Here is a 19686-nt window from a genome sequence, read left to right on the forward strand (position 1 = left end):
ATCTCTCTCCTCTCCTCTTCTCTCTTTAGAAGGTATCTCTCTCCTCTTCTCTCTTTAGAAGGTATCTCTCTCCTCTCCTCTTCTCTCTTTAGAAGGTATCTCTCTCCTCTTCTCTCTTTAGAAGGTATCTCTCTCCTCTCCTCTCTTTAGAAGGTATCTCTCTCCTCTCCTCTTCTCTCTTTAGAAGGTATCTCTCTCCTCTCCTCTCTTTAGAAGGTATCTCTCTCCTCTCCTCTCTTTAGAAGGTATCTCTCTCCTCTTCTCTCTTTAGAAGGTACCTCTCTCCTCTTCTCTCTTTATAAGGTATCTCTCTCCTCTTCTCTCTTTATAAGGTATCTCTCTCCTCTTCTCTCTTTATAAGGTATCTCTCTCCTCTTCTCTCTTTAGAAGGTATCTCTCTCCTCTCTTCTCTTTAGAAGGTATCTCTCTCCTCTTCTCTCTTTAGAAGGTATCTTTCTCCTCTCCTCTTCTCTCTTTAGAAGGTATCTCTCTCCTCTCCTCTTCTCTCTTTAGAAGGTATCTCTCTCCTCTCCTCTCTTTAGAAGGTATCGCTCTCCTCTCCTCTCTTTATAAGGTATCTCTCTCCTCTCCTCTCTTCAGAAGGTATCTCTCTCCTCTTCTCTCTTTAGAAGGTATCTCTCTCCTCTCCTCTTCTCTCTTTAGAAGGTATCTCTCTCCTCTTCTCTCTTTAGAAGGTATCTCTCTCCTCTCCTCTCTTTAGAAGGTATCTCTCTCCTCTCCTCTCTTTAGAAGGTATCTCTCTCCTCTCTTCTCTTTAGAAGGTATCTCTCTCCTCTCCTCTCTTTAGAAGGTATCTCTCTCCTCTCCTCTTCTCTCTTTAGAAGGTATCTCTCTCCTCTCCTCTCTTTAGAAGGTATCTCTCTCCTCTTCTCTCTTTAGAAGGTATCTCTCTCCTCTTCTCTTTTTAGAAGGTATCTCTCTCCTCTCCTCTCCTCTCTTTAGAAGGTATCTCTCTCCTCTTCTCTCTTTAGAAGGTATCTCTCTCCTCTCCTCTCCTCTCTTTAGAAGGTATCTCTCTCCTCTTCTCTTTTTTAGAAGGTATCTCTCTCCTCTTCTCTCTTTATAAGGTATCTCTCTCCTCTCCTCTTCTCTCTTTAGAAGGTATCTCTCTCCTCTTCTCTCTTTAGAAGGTATCTCTCTCCTCTCCTCTCTTTAGAAGGTATCGCTCTCCTCTTCTCTCTTTAGAAGGTATCTCTCTCCTCTTCTCTTTTTAGAAGGTATCTCTCTCCTCTCCTCTCCTCTCTTTAGAAGGTATCTCTCTCCTCTTCTCTCTTTATAAGGTATCTCTCTCCTCTTCTCTCTTTATAAGGTATCTCTCTCCTCTCCTCTCTTTAGAAGGTATCTCTCTCCTCTCCTCTCTTTAGAAGGTATCTCTCTCCTCTTCTCTCTTTATAAGGTATCTCTCTCCTCTCCTCTCTTTAGAAGGTATCTCTCTCCTCTCCTCTCTTTAGAAGGTATCGCTCTCCTCTTCTCTCTTTAGAAGGTATCTCTCTCCTCTTCTCTTTTTAGAAGGTATCTCTCTCCTCTCCTCTCCTCTCTTTAGAAGGTATCTCTCTCCTCTTCTCTCTTTATAAGGTATCTCTCTCCTCTTCTCTCTTTATAAGGTATCTCTCTCCTCTCCTCTCTTTAGAAGGTATCTCTCTCCTCTCCTCTCTTTAGAAGGTATCTCTCTCCTCTTCTCTCTTTATAAGGTATCTCTTTCCTCTCCTCTCTTTAGAAGGTATCTCTCTCCTCTCCTCTCTTTAGAAGGTATCTCTCTCCTCTTCTCTCTTTATAAGGTATCTCTCTCCTCTCCTCTCTTTAGAAGGTATCTCTCTCCTCTTCTCTCTTTAGAAGGTATCTCTCTCCTCTCCTCTTCTCTCTTTAGAAGGTATCTCTCTCCTCTTCTCTCTTTATAAGGTATCTCTCTCCTCTTCTCTCTTTATAAGGTATCTCTCTCCTCTTCTCTCTTTATAAGGTATCTCTCTCCTCTTCTCTCTTTAGAAGGTATCTCTCTCCTCTCTTCTCTTTAGAAGGTATCTCTCTCCTCTTCTCTCTTTAGAAGGTATCTTTCTCCTCTCCTCTTCTCTCTTTAGAAGGTATCTCTCTCCTCTCCTCTTCTCTCTTTAGAAGGTATCTCTCTCCTCTCCTCTCTTTAGAAGGTATCGCTCTCCTCTCCTCTCTTTATAAGGTATCTCTCTCCTCTCCTCTCTTCAGAAGGTATCTCTCTCCTCTTCTCTCTTTAGAAGGTATCTCTCTCCTCTCCTCTTCTCTCTTTAGAAGGTATCTCTCTCCTCTTCTCTCTTTAGAAGGTATCTCTCTCCTCTCCTCTCTTTAGAAGGTATCTCTCTCCTCTCCTCTCTTTAGAAGGTATCTCTCTCCTCTCTTCTCTTTAGAAGGTATCTCTCTCCTCTCCTCTCTTTAGAAGGTATCTCTCTCCTCTCCTCTTCTCTCTTTAGAAGGTATCTCTCTCCTCTCCTCTCTTTAGAAGGTATCTCTCTCCTCTTCTCTCTTTAGAAGGTATCTCTCTCCTCTTCTCTTTTTAGAAGGTATCTCTCTCCTCTCCTCTCCTCTCTTTAGAAGGTATCTCTCTCCTCTTCTCTCTTTAGAAGGTATCTCTCTCCTCTCCTCTCCTCTCTTTAGAAGGTATCTCTCTCCTCTTCTCTTTTTAGAAGGTATCTCTCTCCTCTTCTCTCTTTATAAGGTATCTCTCTCCTCTCCTCTTCTCTCTTTAGAAGGTATCTCTCTCCTCTTCTCTCTTTAGAAGGTATCTCTCTCCTCTCCTCTCTTTAGAAGGTATCGCTCTCCTCTTCTCTCTTTAGAAGGTATCTCTCTCCTCTTCTCTTTTTAGAAGGTATCTCTCTCCTCTCCTCTCCTCTCTTTAGAAGGTATCTCTCTCCTCTTCTCTCTTTATAAGGTATCTCTCTCCTCTTCTCTCTTTATAAGGTATCTCTCTCCTCTCCTCTCTTTAGAAGGTATCTCTCTCCTCTCCTCTCTTTAGAAGGTATCTCTCTCCTCTTCTCTCTTTATAAGGTATCTCTCTCCTCTCCTCTCTTTAGAAGGTATCTCTCTCCTCTCCTCTCTTTAGAAGGTATCGCTCTCCTCTTCTCTCTTTAGAAGGTATCTCTCTCCTCTTCTCTTTTTAGAAGGTATCTCTCTCCTCTCCTCTCCTCTCTTTAGAAGGTATCTCTCTCCTCTTCTCTCTTTATAAGGTATCTCTCTCCTCTTCTCTCTTTATAAGGTATCTCTCTCCTCTCCTCTCTTTAGAAGGTATCTCTCTCCTCTCCTCTCTTTAGAAGGTATCTCTCTCCTCTTCTCTCTTTATAAGGTATCTCTTTCCTCTCCTCTCTTTAGAAGGTATCTCTCTCCTCTCCTCTCTTTAGAAGGTATCTCTCTCCTCTTCTCTCTTTATAAGGTATCTCTCTCCTCTCCTCTCTTTAGAAGGTATCTCTCTCCTCTTCTCTCTTTAGAAGGTATCTCCTCTCCTCTTCTCTCTTTAGAAGGTATCTCTCTCCTCTTCTCTCTTTAGAAGGTATCTCTCTCCTCTTCTCTCTTTAGAAGGTATCTCTCTCCTCTTCTCTCTTTAGAAGGTATCTCTCTCCTCTTCTCTCTTTAGAAGGTATCGCTCACCTCTCCTCTCTTTAGAAGGTATCTCTCTCCTCTCCTCTTCTCTCTTTAGAAGGTATCTCTCTCCTCTCCTTCTCTCTTTAGAAGGTATCTCTCTCCTCTTCTCTCTTTAGAAGGTATCTCTCTCCTCTTCTCTCTTTAGAAGGTATCTCTCTCCTCTTCTCTCTTTAGAAGGTATCTCTCTCCTCTTCTCTCTTTAGAAGGTATCTCTCTCCTCTCCTCTTCTCTCTTTAGAAGGTATCTCTCTCCTCTTCTCTCTTTAGAAGGTATCTCTCTCCTCTTCTCTCTTTAGAAGGTATCTCTCTCCTCTCCTCTCTTTAGAAGGTATCTCTCTCCTCTCTTCTCTCTTTAGAAGGTATCTCTCTCCTCTTCCTCTCTTTAGAAGGTATCTCTCTCCTCTCCTCTTCTCTCTTTAGAAGGTATCTTCTCTCCTCTCCTCTCTTTAGAAGGTATCTCTCTCCTCTTCTCTCTTTAGAAGGTATCTCTCTCCTCTTCTCTCTTTAGAAGGTATCTCTCTCCTCTCCTCTCTTCTCTTTAGAGGTATCTCTCTCCTCTTCTCTCTTTAGAAGGTATCTCTCTCCTCTCCTCTTCTCTCTTTAGAAGGTATCTCTCTCCTCTTCTCTCTTTTAGAAGGTATCTCTCTCCTCTTCTCTCTTTAGAAGGTATCTCTCTCCTCTCCTCTTCTCTCTTTAGAAGGTATCTCTCTCCTCTTCTCTCTTTAGAAGGTATCTCTCTCCTCTCCTCTCTTTAGAAGGTATCTCTCCTCTCCTCTTCTCTCTTTAGAAGGTATCTCTCTCCTCTTCTCTCTTTTAGAAGGTATCTCTCTCCTCTCCTCTTCTCTCTTTAGAAGGTATTCTCTCTCCTCTTCTCTCTTTAGAAGGTATCTCTCTCCTCTTCTCTCTTTAGAAGGTATCTCTCTCCTCTCTCTCTCTTTGAAGGTATCTCTCTCCTCTCCTCTCTTTAGAAGGTATCTCTCTCCTCTTCTCTCTTTAGAAGGTATCTCTCTCCTCTCCTCTCTTTAGAAGGTATCTCTCTCCTCTCCTCTCTTTAGAAGGTATCTCTCTCCTCTTCTCTCTTTAGAAGGTATCTCTCTCCTCTTCTCTTTTTAGAAGGTATCTCTCTCCTCTCCTCTCCTCTCTTTAGAAGGTATCTCTCTCCTCTTCTCTCTTTAGAAGGTATCTCTCTCCTCTTCTCTCTTTAGAAGGTATCTCTCTCCTCTTCTCTCTTTAGAAGGTATCTCTCTCCTCTCCTCTCTTTAGAAGGTATCTCTCTCCTCTTCTCTCTTTAGAAGGTATCTCTCTCCTCTCCTCTCTTTAGAAGGTATCTCTCTCCTCTTCTCTCTTTAGAGGTATCTCTCTCCTCTTCTCTCTTTAGAAGGTATCTCTCTCCTCTCCTCTCTTTAGAAGGTATCTCTCTCCTCTTCTCTCTTTAGAAGGTATCTCTCTCCTCTCCTCTTCTCTCTTTAGAAGGTATCTCTCTCCTCTTCTCTCTTTAGAAGGTATCTCTCTCCTCTTCTCTCTTTAGAAGGTATCTCTCTCCTCTTCTCTCTTTAGAAGGTATCTCTCTCCTCTTCTCTCTTTAGAAGGTATCTCTCTCCTCTTCTCTCTTTAGAAGGTATCTCTCTCCTCTCCTCTTCTCTCTTTAGAAGGTATCTCTCTCCTCTCCTCTCTTTAGAAGGTATCTCTCTCCTCTTCTCTCTTTAGAAGGTATCTCTCTCCTCTTCTCTCTTTAGAGGTATCTCTCTCCTCTTCTCTCTTTAGAAGGTATCTCTCTCCTCTTCTCTCTTTAGAAGGTATCTCTCTCCTCTTCTCTCTTTAGAAGGTATCTCTCTCCTCTCCTCTCTTTAGAAGGTATCTCTCTCCTCTTCTCTCTTTAGAAGGTATCTCTCTCCTCTTCTCTCTTTAGAAGGTATCTCTCTCCTCTTCTCTCTTTAGAAGGTATCTCTCTCCTCTCCTCTTCTCTCTTTAGAAGGTATCTCTCTCCTCTTCTCTCTTTAGAAGGTATCTCTTCTCTCCTCTTCTCTCTTTAGAAGGTATCTCTCTCCTCTTCTCTCTTTAGAAGGTATCTCTCTCCTCTTCTCTCTTTAGAAGGTATCTCTCTCCTCTCCTCTCTCTCTTTAGAAGGTATCTCTCTCCTCTCTCTCTCTTTAGAAGGTATCTCTCTCCTCTTCTCTCTTTAGAAGGTATCTCTCTCCTCTTCTCTCTTTAGAAGGTATCTCTCTCCTCTTCTCTCTTTAGAAGGTATCTCTCTCCTCTTCTCTCTTTAGAAGGTATCTCTCTCCTCTTCTCTCTTTAGAAGGTATCTCTCTCCTCTCTCTCTCTTTAGAAGGTATCTCTCTCCTCTTCTCTCTTTAGAAGGTATCTCTCTCCTCTTCTCTCTTTAGAAGGTATCTCTCTCCTCTTCTCTCTTTAGAAGGTATCTCTCTCTCTCCTCTTCTCTCTTTAGAAGGTATCTCTCTCCTCTCCTCTTCTCTCTTTAGAAGGTATCTCTCTCCTCTTCTCTCTTTAGAAGGTATCTCTCTCCTCTCCTCTTCTCTCTTTAGAAGGTATCTCTCTCCTCTCCTCTTCTCTCTTTAGAAGGTATCTCTCTCCTCTTCTCTCTTTAGAAGGTATCTCTCTCCTCTCCTCTTCTCTCTTTAGAGGTATCTCTCTCCTCTTCTCTCTTTAGAAGGTATCTCTCTCCTCTTCTCTCTTTAGAAGGTATCTCTCTCCTCTTCTCTCTTTAGAAGGTATCTCTCTCCTCTTCTCTCTTTAGAAGGTATCTCTTCTCTCCTCTTCTCTCTTTAGAAGGTATCTCTCTCCTCTTCTTCTCTCTTTAGAAGGTATCTCTCTCCTCTTCTCTCTTTAGAAGGTATCTCTCTCCTCTTCTCTCTTTAGAAGGTATCTCTCTCCTCTTCTCTCTTTAGAAGGTATCTCTCTCCTCTTCTCTCTTTAGAAGGTATCTCTCTCCTCTTCTCTCTTTAGAAGGTATCTCTCTCTCTCCTCTTCTCTCTTTAGAAGGTATCTCTCTCCTCTTCTCTCTTTAGAAGGTATCTCTCTCCTCTCCTCTCTCTCTTTAGAAGGTATCTCTCTCCTCTTCTCTCTTTAGAAGGTATCTCTCTCCTCTTCTCTCTTTAGAAGGTATCTCTCTCCTCTTCTCTCTTTAGAAGGTATCTCTCTCCTCTTCTCTCTTTAGAAGGTATCTCTCTCCTCTTCTCTCTTTAGAAGGTATCTCTCTCCTCTTCTCTCTTTAGAAGGTATCTCTCTCCTCTTCTCTCTTTAGAAGGTATCTCTCTCCTCTCCTCTTCTCTCTTTAGAAGGTATCTCTCTCCTCTTCTCTCTTTAGAAGGTATCTTCTCTCCTCTTCTCTCTTTAGAAGGTATCTCTCTCCTCTTCTCTCTTTAGAAGGTATCTCTCTCCTCTCTCTCTCTTTAGAAGGTATCTCTCTCCTCTTCTCTCTTTAGAAGGTATCTCTCTCCTCTCCTCTCTTTAGAAGGTATCTCTCTCCTCTCTCTCTTTAAAGGTATCTCTCTCCTCTTCTCTCTTTAGAAGGTATCTCTCTCCTCTTCTCTCTCTTTAGAAGGTACCTCTCTCCTCTCCTCTCTTTAGAAGGTATCTCTCTCTCCTCTTCTCTCTTTAGAAGGTATCTCTCTCCTCTCCTCTTCTCTCTTTAGAAGGTATCTCTCTCCTCTTCTCTCTTTAGAAGGTATCTTCTCTCCTCTTCTCTCTTTAGAAGGTATCTCTCTCCTCTCCTCTCTTTAGAAGGTATCTCTCTCCTCTTCTCTCTTTAGAAGGTATCTCTCTCCTCTTCTCTCTTTAGAAGGTATCTCTCTCCTCTTCTCTCTTTAGAAGGTATCTCTCTCCTCTCCTCTTCTCTCTTTAGAAGGTATCTCTCTCCTCTTCTCTCTTTAGAAGGTATCTCTCTCCTCTCCTCTTCTCTCTTTAGAAGGTATCTCTCTCCTCTTCTCTCTTTAGAAGGTATCTCTCTCCTCTTCTCTCTTTAGAAGGTATCTCTCTCCTCTTCTCTCTTTAGAAGGTATCTCTCTCCTCTTCTCTCTTTAGAAGGTATCTCTCTCCTCTTCTCTCTTTAGAAGGTATCTCTCTCCTCTCCTCTCTTTAGAAGGTATCTCTCTCCTCTTCTCTCTTTATAAGGTATCTCTCTCCTCTTCTCTCTTTAGAAGGTATCTCTCTCCTCTCTCTCTCTTTAGAAGGTATCTCTCTCCTCTTCTCTCTTTAGAAGGTATCTCTCTCCTCTCCTCTTCTCTCTTTAGAAGGTATCTCTCTCCTCTTCTCTCTTTAGAAGGTATCTCTCCTCTCCTCTTCTCTCTTTAGAAGGTATCTCTCTCCTCTTCTCTCTTTAGAAGGTATCTCTCTCCTCTTCTCTCTTTAGAAGGTATCTCTCTCTCTCCTCTCTCTCTTTAGAAGGTATCTCTCTCCTCTCTCTCTCTTTAGAAGGTATCTCTCTCTCCTCTTCTCTCTTTAGAAGGTATCTCTCTCCTCTTCTCTCTTTAGAAGGTATCTCTCTCCTCTTCTCTCTTTAGAAGGTATCTCTCTCCTCTTCTCTCTTTAGAAGGTATCTTCTCTCTCCTCTTCTCTCTTTAGAAGGTATCTCTCTCCTCTTCTCTCTTTAGAAGGTATCTCTCTCCTCTTCTCTCTTTAGAAGGTATCTCTCTCCTCTTCTCTCTTTAGAAGGTATCTCTCTCCTCTTCTCTCTTTAGAAGGTATCTCTCTCCTCTCTTCTCTCTTTAGAAGGTATCTCTCTCCTCTCTCTCTCTTTAGAAGGTATCTCTCTCCTCTTCTCTCTTTAGAAGGTATCTCTCTCCTCTTCTCTCTTTAGAAGGTATCTCTCTCTCTCTCTCTCTTTAGAAGGTATCTCTCTCTCCTCTTCTCTCTTTAGAAGGTATTCTCTCCTCTTCTCTCTTTAGAAGGTATCTCTCTCCTCTTCTCTCTTTAGAAGGTATCTCTCTCTCTCCTCTTCTCTCTTTAGAAGGTATCTCTCTCCTCTTCTCTCTTTAGAAGGTATCTCTCTCCTCTCTCTCTCTTTAGAAGGTATCTCTCTCCTCTCCTCTCTTTAGAAGGTATCTCTCTCCTCTTCTCTCTTTAGAAGGTATCTCTCTCCTCTCCTCTTCTCTCTTTAGAAGGTATCTCTCTCCTCTTCTCTCTTTAGAAGGTATCTCTCTCCTCTCCTCTTCTCTCTTTAGAAGGTATCTCTCTCCTCTTCTCTCTTTAGAAGGTATCTCTCTCCTCTTCTCTCTTTAGAAGGTATCTCTCTCCTCTTCTCTCTTTAGAAGGTATCTCTCTCCTCTCTCTCTCTTTAGAAGGTATCTCTCTCCTCTTCTCTCTTTAGAAGGTATCTCTCTCCTCTCCTCTTCTCTCTTTAGAAGGTATCTCTCTCTCTCCTCTTCTCTCTTTAGAAGGTATCTCTCTCCTCTTCTCTCTTTAGAAGGTATCTCTCTCTCCTCTTCTCTCTTTAGAAGGTATCTCTCTCCTCTTCTCTCTTTAGAAGGTATCTTCTCTCCTCTTCTCTCTTTAGAAGGTATCTCTCTCCTCTTCTCTCTTTAGAAGGTATCTCTCTCCTCTCTCTCTCTTTAGAAGGTATCTCCCTCTCCTCTTCTCTCTTTAGAAGGTATCTCTCTCCTCTTCTCTCTTTAGAAGGTATCTCTCTCTCCTCTTCTCTCTTTAGAAGGTATCTCTCTCCTCTTCTCTCTTTAGAAGGTATCTCTCTCCTCTCCTCTTCTCTCTTTAGAAGGTATCTCTCTCCTCTCTCTCTTTAGAAGGTATCTCTCTCCTCTTCTCTCTTTAGAAGGTATCTCTCTCCTCTTCTCTCTTTAGAAGGTATCTCTCTCCTCTTCTCTCTTTAGAAGGTATCTCTCTCCTCTCTCTCTCTTTAGAAGGTATCTCTCTCCTCTTCTCTCCTCTCTTTAGAAGGTATCTCTCTCTCCTCTTCTCTCTTTAGAAGGTATCTCTCTCCTCTTCTCTCTTTAGAAGGTATCTCTCTCCTCTCTCTCTCTTTAGAAGGTATCTCTCTCCTCTCTCTCTCTTTAGAAGGTATCTCTCTCCTCTTCTCTCTTTAGAAGGTATCTCTCTCCTCTTCTCTCTTTAGAAGGTATCTCTCTCCTCTTCTCTCTTTAAAGGTATCTCTCTCTCTCTCTCTTTATAAGGTATCTCTCTCCTCTCTCTCTCTTTAGAAGGTATCTCTCTCCTCTCTCTCTTTAGAAGGTATCTCTCTCCTCTTCTCTCTTTATAAGGTATCTCTCTCCTCTTCTCTCTTTAGAAGGTATCTCTCTCCTCTCCTCTCTTTAGAAGGTATCTCTCTCCTCTTCTCTCTTTAGAAGGTATCTCTCTCCTCTTCTCTCTTTATAAGGTATCTCTCTCCTCTTCTCTCTTTAGAAGGTATCTCTCTCCTCTTCTCTCTTTAGAAGGTATCTCTCTCCTCTTCTCTCTTTAGAAGGTATCTCTCTCCTCTTCTCTCTTTAGAAGGTATCTCTCTCCTCTTCTCTCTTTAGAAGGTATCTTCCTCTCCTCTTCTCTCTTTAGAAGGTATCTCTCTCCTCTTCTCTCTTTAGAAGGTATCTCTCTCCTCTTCTCTCTTTAGAAGGTATCTCTCTCCTCTCTTCTCTCTCTCTTTAGAAGGTATCTCTCTCCTCTTCTCTCTTTAGAAGGTATCTCTCTCCTCTTCTCTCTTTAGAAGGTATCTCTTCCTCTTCTCTCTTTAGAAGGTATCTCTCTCCTCTTCTCTCTTTAGAAGGTATCTCTCTCCTCTTCTCTCTTTAGAAGGTATCTCTCTCCTCTTCTCTCTTTAGAAGGTATCTCTCTCCTCTCCTCTCTTTAGAAGGTATCTCTCTCCTCTTCTCTCTTTAGAAGGTATCTCTCTCCTCTTCTCTCTTTAGAAGGTATCTCTCTCCTCTTCTCTCTTTAGAAGGTATCTCTCTCCTCTTCTCTCTTTAGAAGGTATCTCTCTCCTCTCTCTCTTTAGAGGTATCTCTCTCCTCTCTCTCTTTAGAAGGTATCTCTCTCCTCTTCTCTCTTTAGAAGGTATCTCTCTCCTCTTCTCTCTTTAGAAGGTATCTCTCTCCTCTCCTCTTCTCTCTTTAGAAGGTATCTCTCTCCTCTTCTCTCTTTAGAAGGTATCTCTCTCCTCTTCTCTCTTTAGAAGGTATCTCTCTCCTCTTCTCTCTTTAGAAGGTATCTCCTCTCCTCTTCTCTCTTTAGAAGGTATCTCTCTCCTCTTCTCTCTTTATAAGGTATCTCTCTCCTCTTCTCTCTTTAGAAGGTATCTCTCTCCTCTTCTCTCTTTAGAAGGTATCTCTCTCCTCTTCTCTCTTTAGAAGGTATCTCTCTCCTCTTCTCTCTTTAGAAGGTATCTCTCCTCTCCTCTTCTCTCTTTAGAAGGTATCTCTCTCCTCTTCTCTCTTTAGAAGGTATCTCTCTCCTCTCCTCTTCTCTCTTTAGAAGGTATCTCTCTCCTCTTCTCTCTTTAGAAGGTATCTCTCTCTCCTCTTCTCTCTTTAGAAGGTATCTCTCTCCTCTTCTCTCTTTAGAAGGTATCTCTCTCTCCTCTTCTCTCTTTAGAAGGTATCTCTCTCCTCTCCTCTCTTTAGAAGGTATCTCTCTCCTCTTCTCTCTTTAGAAGGTATCTCTCTCCTCTTCTCTCTTTAGAAGGTATCTCTCTCCTCTCCTCTCTTTAGAAGGTATCTCTCTCCTCTTCTCTCTTTAGAAGGTATCTCTCTCCTCTCTCTCTCTTTAGAAGGTATCTCTCTCCTCTTCTCTCTTTAGAAGGTATCTCTCTCCTCTCTCTCTCTTTAGAAGGTATCTCTCTCCTCTTCTCTCTTTAGAAGGTATCTCTCTCCTCTCTCTCTCTTTAGAAGGTATCTCTCTCTCCTCTTCTCTCTTTAGAAGGTATCTCTCTCCTCTCCTCTCTTTAGAAGGTATCTCTCTCCTCTTCTCTCTTTAGAAGGTATCTCTCTCCTCTTCTCTCTTTAGAAGGTATCTCTCTCCTCTCTCTCTTTAGCTCCTCTTCTCTCTTTAGAAGGTATCTCTCTCCTCTTCTCTCTTTAGAAGGTATCTCTCTCCTCTTCTCTCTTTAGAAGGTATCTCTCTCCTCTTCTCTCTTTATAAGGTATCTCTCTCCTCTTCTCTCTTTAGAAGGTATCTCTCTCCTCTTCTCTCTTTAGAAGGTATCTCTCTCCTCTTCTCTCTTTAGAAGGTATCTCTCTCCTCTCCTCTTCTCTCTTTAGAAGGTATCTCTCTCCTCTTCTCTCTTTAGAAGGTATCTCTCTCCTCTCCTCTTCTCTCTTTAGAAGGTATCTCTCTCCTCTTCTCTCTTTAGAAGGTATCTCTCTCCTCTCCTCTTCTCTCTTTAGAAGGTATCTCTCTCCACACTCTCTCTTTAGAAGGTATCTCTCTCCTCTTCTCTCTTTAGAAGGTATCTCTCTCCTCTCTTCTCTTTAGAAGGTATCTCTCTCCTCTTCTCTCTTTAGAAGGTACCTCTCTCCTCTTCTCTCTTTATAAGGTATCTCTCTCCTCTTCTCTCTTTAGAAGGTATCTCTCTCCCCTCTCTCTTTAGAAGGTATCTCTCTCCTCTCCTCTCTTTAGAAGGTATCTCTCTCCTCTCTTCTCTCTTTAGAAGGTATCTTTCTCCTCTCCTCTTCTCTCTTTAGAAGGTATCTCTCTCCTCTTCTCTCTTTATAAGGTATCTCTCTCCTCTCCTCTTCTCTCTTTAGAAGGTATCTCTCTCCTCTCCTCTTCTCTCTTTAGAAGGTATCTCTCTCCTCTTCTCTCTTTAGAAGGTATCTCTCTCCTCTCCTCTTCTCTCTTTAGAAGGTATCTCTCTCCTCTCCTCTCCTCTCTTTAGAAGGTATCTCTCTCCTCTTCTCTCTTTAGAAGGTATCTCTCTCCTCTCCTCTTCTCTCTTTAGAAGGTATCTCTCTCCTCTCCTCTTCTCTCTTTAGAAGGTATCTCTCTCCTCTCCTCTAATTAGAAGGTATCTCTCTCCTCTTCTCTCTTTAGAAGGTATCTCTCTCCTCTCCTCTTCTCTCTTTAAAAGGTATCTCTCTCCTCTCCTCTTCTCTCTTTATAAGGTATCTCTCTCCTCTCTTCTCTTTAGAAGGTATCTCTCTCCTCTCCTCTCTTTAGAAGGTACCTCTCTCCTCTTCTCTCTTTAGAAGGTATCTCTCTCCTCTCTTCTCTTTAGAAGGTATCTCTCTCCTCTTCTCTCTTTAGAAGGTATCTCTCTCCTCTCTTCTCTTTAGAAGGTATCTCTCTCCTCTTCTCTCTTTAGAAGGTATCTCTCTCTCCTCTCTTCTCTTTAGAAGGTATCTCTCTCCTCTTCTCTCTTTAGAAGGTATCTTTCTCCTCTCCTCTTCTCTCTTTAGAAGGTATCTCTCTCCTCTTCTCTCTTTATAAGGTATCTCTCTCCTCTCCTCTTCTCTCTTTAGAAGGTATCTCTCTCCTCTCCTCTTCTCTCTTTAGAAGGTATCTCTCTCCTCTTCTCTCTTTAGAAGGTATCTCTCTCCTCTCCTCTTCTCTCTTTAGAAGGTATCTCTCTCCTCTCCTCTCCTCTCTTTAGAAGGTATCTCTCTCCTCTTCTCTCTTTAGAAGGTATCTCTCTCCTCTCCTCTCCTCTAATTAGAAGGTATCTCTCTCCTCTTCTCTCTTTAGAAGGTATCTCTCTCCTCTCCTCTTCTCTCTTTAGAAGGTATCTCTCTCCTCTCCTCTTCTCTCTTTAGAAGGTATCTCTCTCCTCTCCTCTTCTCTCTTTATAAGGTATCTCTCTCCTCTCTTCTCTTTAGAAGGTATCTCTCTCCTCTCCTCTCTTTAGAAGGTACCTCTCTCCTCTTCTCTCTTTAGAAGGTATCTCTCTCCTCTCTTCTCTTTAGAAGGTATCTCTCTCCTCTTCTCTCTTTAGAAGGTATCTCTCTCCTCTTCTCTCTTTATAAGGTATCTCTCTCCTCTCCTCTCTTTAGAAGGTATCTCTCTCCTCTCCTCTCTTTAGAAGGTATCTCTCTCCTCTCTTCTCTTTAGAAGGTATCTCTCTCCTCTCTTCACTTTAGAAGGTATCTCTCTCCTCTTCTCTCTTTAGAAGGTATCTCTCTCCTCTCCTCTCTTTATAAGGTATCTCTCTCCTCTTCTCTCTTTAGAAGGTATCTCTCTCCTCTCCTCTTCTCTCTTTAGAAGGTATCTCTCTCCTCTCTTCACTTTAGAAGGTATCTCTCTCCTCTTCTCTCTTTAGAAGGTATCTCTCTCCTCTCCTCTCTTTATAAGGTATCTCTCTCCTCTTCTCTCTTTAGAAGGTATCTCTCTCCTCTCCTTTCCTCTCTTTAGAAGGTATCTCTCTCCTCTCTTCTCTTTAGAAGGTATCTCTCTCCTCTCCTCTTCTCTCTTTAGAAGGTATCTCTCTCCTCTTCTCTCTTTAGAAGGTATGTCTCTCCTCTCCTCTTCTCTCTTTAGAAGGTATCTCTCTCCTCTTCTCTCTTTAGAAGGTATCTCTCTCCTCTTCTCTCTCTCTCTTTAGAAGGTATCTCTCTCCTCTCCTCTTCTCTCTTTAGAAGGTATCTCTCTCTCTCTCCTCTTCTCTCTTTAGAAGGTATCTCTCTCCTCTCCTCTTCTCTCTTTAGAAGGTATCTCTCTCCTCTTCTCTCTTTAGAAGGTATCTCTCTCCTCTCCTCTCTTTAGAAGGTATCTCTCTTCTCTCCTCTCTTTAGAAGGTATCTCTCTCCTCTCCTCTTCTCTCTTTAGAAGGTATCTCTCTCCTCTCTTCTCTTTAGAAGGTATCTCTCTCCTCTTCTCTCTTTAGAAGGTATCTCTCTCCTCTCCTCTCTTTAGAAGGTATCTCTCTCCTCGTCTCTCTTTATAAGGTATCTCTCTCCTCTTCTCTCTTTATAAGGTATCTCTCTCCTCTTCTCTCGTTATAAGGTATCTCTCTCCTCTTCTCTCTTTATAAGGTATCTCTCTCCTCTCCTCTTCTCTCTTTAGAAGGTATCTCTCTCCTCTTCTCTCTTTAGAAGGTATCTCTCTCCTCTCCTCTCTTTAGAAGGTATCTCTCTCCTCGTCTCTCTTTATAAGGTATCTCTCTTTTTCTCTTCTCTCTTTATAAGGTATCTCTCTCCTCTTCTCTCTTTATAAGGTATCTCTCTCCTCTCCTCTCTTTAGAAGGTATCTCTCTCCTCTTCTCTCTTTATAAGGTATCTCTCTCCTCTTCTCTCGTTATAAGGTATCTCTCTCCTCTTCTCTCTTTATAAGGTATCTCTCTCCTCTCCTCTTCTCTCTTTAGAAGGTATCTCTCTCCTCTCTCTCTCTTTAGAAGGTATCTCTCTCCTCGTCTCTCTTTAGAAGGTATCTCTCTCCTCTCTCTCTTTATAAGGTATCTCTCTTTTTTTCTTCTCTCTTTATAAGGTATCTCTCTCCTCTTCTCTCTTTATAAGGTATCTCTCTCCTCTCCTCTCTTTAGAAGGTATCTCTCTCCTCTCCTCTCTTTAGAAGGTATCTCTCTCCTCTTCTCTCTTTATAAGGTATCTCTCTCCTCTTCTCTCTTTAGAAGGTATCTCTCTCCTCTTCTCTCTTTAGAAGGTATCTCTCTCCTCTTCTCTCTTTAGAAGGTATCTCTCTCCTCTCCTCTTCTCTCTTTAGAAGGTATCTCTCTCCTCTTCTCTCTTTAGAAGGTATCTCTCTCCTCTCCTCTTCTCTCTTTAGAAGGTATCTCTCTCCTCTTCTCTCTTTAGAAGGTATCTCTCTCCTCTCCTCTTCTCTCTTTAGAAGGTATCTCTCTCCACTTCTCTCTTTAGAAGGTATCTCTCTCCTCTCCTCTCTTTAGAAGGTATCTCTCTCCTCTCTTCTCTTTAGAAGGTATCTCTCTCCTCTTCTCTCTTTAGAAGGTACCTCTCTCCTCTTCTCTCTTTATAAGGTATCTCTCTCCTCTTCTCTCTTTATAAGGTATCTCTCTCCTGTTCTCTCTTTAGAAGGTATCTCTCTCCTCTCCTCTCTTTAGAAGGTATCTCTCTCCTCTCTTCTCTTTAGAAGGTATCTCTCTCCTCTTCTCTCTTTAGAAGGTATCTTTCTCCTCTCCTCTTCTCTCTTTAGAAGGTATCTCTCTCCTCTTCTCTCTTTATAAGGTATCTCTCTCCTCTCCTCTTCTCTCTTTAGAAGGTATCTCTCTCCTCTCCTCTTCTCTCTTTAGAAGGTATCTCTCTCCTCTTCTCTCTTTAGAAGGTATCTCTCTCCTCTCCTCTTCTCTCTTTAGAAGGTATCTCTCTCCTCTCCTCTCCTCTCTTTAGAAGGTATCTCTCTCCTCTTCTCTCTTTAGAAGGTATCTCTCTCCTCTCCTCTTCTCTCTTTAGAAGGTATCTCTCTCCTCTCCTCTTCTCTCTTTAGAAGGTATCTCTCTCCTCTCCTCTAATTAGAAGGTATCTCTCTCCTCTTCTCTCTTTAGAAGGTATCTCTCTCCTCTCCTCTTCTCTCTTTAAAAGGTATCTCTCTCCTCTCCTCTTCTCTCTTTATAAGGTATCTCTCTCCTCTCTTCTCTTTAGAAGGTATCTCTCTCCTCTCCTCTCTTTAGAAGGTACCTCTCTCCTCTTCTCTCTTTAGAAGGTATCTCTCTCCTCTCTTCTCTTTAGAAGGTATCTCTCTCCTCTTCTCTCTTTAGAAGGTATCTCTCTCCTCTCTTCTCTTTAGAAGGTATCTCTCTCCTCTTCTCTCTTTAGAAGGTATCTCTCTCCCCTCTTCTCTTTAGAAGGTATCTCTCTCCTCTTCTCTCTTTAGAAGGTATCTTTCTCCTCTCCTCTTCTCTCTTTAGAAGGTATCTCTCTCCTCTTCTTTCTTTATAAGGTATCTCTCTCCTCTCCTCTTCTCTCTTTAGAAGGTATCTCTCTCCTCTCCTCTTCTCTCTTTAGAAGGTATCTCTCTCCTCTTCTCTCTTTAGAAGGTATCTCTCTCCTCTCCTCTTCTCTCTTTAGAAGGTATCTCTCTCCTCTCCTCTCCTCTCTTTAGAAGGTATCTCTCTCCTCTTCTCTCTTTAGAAGGTATCTCTCTCCTCTCCTCTCCTCTAATTAGAAGGTATCTCTCTCCTCTTCTCTCTTTAGAAGGTATCTCTCTCCTCTCCTCTTCTCTCTTTAGAAGGTATCTCTCTCCTCTCCTCTTCTCTCTTTAGAAGGTATCTCTCTCCTCTCCTCTTCTCTCTTTATAAGGTATCTCTCTCCTCTCTTCTCTTTAGAAGGTATCTCTCTCCTCTCCTCTCTTTAGAAGGTACCTCTCTCCTCTTCTCTCTTTAGAAGGTATCTCTCTCCTCTCTTCTCTTTAGAAGGTATCTCTCTCCTCTTCCCTCTTTAGAAGGTATCTCTCTCCTCTTCTCTTTAGAAGGTATCTCTCTCCTCTCCTCTCTTTAGAAGGTATCTCTCTCCTCTCCTCTCTTTAGAAGGTATCTCTCTCCTCTCTTCTCTTTAGAAGGTATCTCTCTCCTCTCTTCACTTTAGAAGGTATCTCTCTCCTCTTCTCTCTTTAGAAGGTATCTCTCTCCTCTCCTCTCTTTATAAGGTATCTCTCTCCTCTTCTCTCTTTAGAAGGTATCTCTCTCCTCTCCTCTTCTCTCTTTAGAAGGTATCTCTCTCCTCTCTTCACTTTAGAAGGTATCTCTCTCCTCTTCTCTCTTTAGAAGGTATCTCTCTCCTCTCCTCTCTTTATAAGGTATCTCTCTCCTCTTCTCTCTTTAGAAGGTATCTCTCTCCTCTCCTTTCCTCTCTTTAGAAGGTATCTCTCTCCTCTCTTCTCTTTAGAAGGTATCTCTCTCCTCTCCTCTTCTCTCTTTAGAAGGTATCTCTCTCCTCTTCTCTCTTTAGAAGGTATGTCTCTCCTCTCCTCTTCTCTCTTTAGAAGGTATCTCTCTCCTCTTCTCTCTTTAGAAGGTATCTCTCTCCTCTCCTCTTCTCTCTTTAGAAGGTATCTCTCTCCTCTCCTCTCTTTAGAAGGTATCTCTCTCCTCTCCTCTTCTCTCTTTAGAAGGTATCTCTCTCCTCTTCTCTCTTTAGAAGGTATCTCTCTCCTCTTCTCTCTTTAGAAGGTATCTCTCTCCTCTCCTCTTCTCTCTTTAGAAGGTATCTCTCTCCTCTTCTCTCTTTAGAAGGTATCTCTCTCCTCTCCTCTCTTTAGAAGGTATCTCTCTTCTCTCCTCTCTTTAGAAGGTATCTCTCTCCTCTCCTCTTCTCTCTTTAGAAGGTATCTCTCTCCTCTCTTCTCTTTAGAAGGTATCTCTCTCCTCTTCTCTCTTTAGAAGGTATCTCTCTCCTCTCCTCTCTTTAGAAGGTATCTCTCTCCTCGTCTCTCTTTATAAGGTATCTCTCTCCTCTTCTCTCTTTATAAGGTATCTCTCTCCTCTTCTCTCGTTATAAGGTATCTCTCTCCTCTTCTCTCTTTATAAGGTATCTCTCTCCTCTCCTCTTCTCTCTTTAGAAGGTATCTCTCTCCTCTTCTCTCTTTAGAAGGTATCTCTCTCCTCTCCTCTCTTTAGAAGGTATCTCTCTCCTCGTCTCTCTTTATAAGGTATCTCTCTCCTCTCCTCTCTTTATAAGGTATCTCTCTTTTTTTCTTCTCTCTTTATAAGGTATCTCTCTCCTCTTCTCTCTTTATAAGGTATCTCTCTCCTCTCCTCTCTTTAGAAGGTATCTCTCTCCTCTCCTCTCTTTAGAAGGTATCTCTCTCCTCTTCTCTCTTTATAAGGTATCTCTCTCCTCTCCTCTCTTTAGAAGGTATCTCTCTCCTCTCCTCTCTTTAGAAGGTATCTCTCTCCTCTCCTCTCTTTAGAAGGTATCTCTCTCCTCGTCTCTCTTTATAAGGTATCTCTCTCCTCTCCTCTTTTTATAAGGTATCTCTCTTTTTTTCTTCTCTCTTTATAAGGTATCTCTCTCCTCTTCTCTCTTTATAAGGTATCTCTCTCCTCTTCTCTCTTTAGAAGGTATCTCTCTCCTCTTCTCTTTTTAGAAGGTATCTCTCTCCTCTCCTCTCCTCTCTTTAGAAGGTATCTCTCTCCTCTTCTCTCTTTAGAAGGTATCTTTCTCCTCTCCTCTTCTCTCTTTAGAAGGTATCTCTCTCCTCTTCTCTCTTTAGAAGGTATCTCTCTCCTCTCCTCTCTTTAGAAGGTATCTCTCTCCTCTTCTCTCTTTAGAAGGTATCTCTCTCCTCTCCTCTCTTTAGAAGGTATCTCTCTCCTCTCCTCTTCTCTCTTTAGAAGGTATCTCTCTCCTCTCCTCTCTTTAGAAGGTATCTCTCTCCTCTTCTCTCTTTAGAAGGTATCTCTCTCCTCTTCTCTCTTTAGAAGGTATCTCTCTCCTCTTCTCTCTTTAGAAGGTATCTCTCTCCTCTCCTCTTCTCTCTTTAGAAGGTATCTCTCTCCTCTCCTCTCCTCTCTTTAGAAGGTATCTCTCTCCTCTTCTCTCTTTAGAAGGTACCTCTCTCCTCTTCTCTCTTTAGAAGGTATCTCTCTCCTCTTCTCTCTTTATAAGGTATCTCTCTCCTCTCCTCTTCTCTCTTTATAAGGTATCTCTCTCCTCTTCTCTCTTTAGAAGGTATCTCTCTCCTCTCCTCTCTTTAGAAGGTATCTCTCTCCTCTTCTCTCTTTAGAAGGTATCTCTCTCCTCTCCTCTCTTTAGAAGGTATCTCTCTCCTCTTCTCTCTTTATAAGGTATCTCTCTCCTCTTCTCTCTTTAGAAGGTATCTCTCTCCTCTTCTCTCTTTATAAGGTATCTCTCTCCTCTCCTCTTCTCTCTTTAGAAGGTATCTCTCTCCTCTTCTCTCTTTAGAAGGTATCTCTCTCCTCTTCTCTCTTTAGAAGGTATCTCTCTCCTCTTCTCTCTTTAGAAGGTATCTCTCTCCTCTTCTCTCTTTAGAAGGTATCTCTCTCCTCTCCCCTTCTCTCTTTAGAAGGTATCTCTCTCCTCTTCTCTCTTTAGAAGGTATCTCTCTCCTCTTCTCTCTTTAGAAGGTATCTCTCTCCTCTCCTCTCTTTAGAAGGTATCTCTCTCCTCTCCTCTCCTCTCTTTAGAAGGTATCTCTCTCCTCTTCTCTCTTTAGAAGGTATCTCTCTCCTCTTCTCTCT

This window comes from Salmo salar, chromosome ssa05 (genome assembly GCF_905237065.1).
Source record: "Salmo salar chromosome ssa05, Ssal_v3.1, whole genome shotgun sequence".
In the NCBI taxonomy this organism is placed as follows: Eukaryota; Metazoa; Chordata; class Actinopteri; order Salmoniformes; family Salmonidae; genus Salmo; species Salmo salar.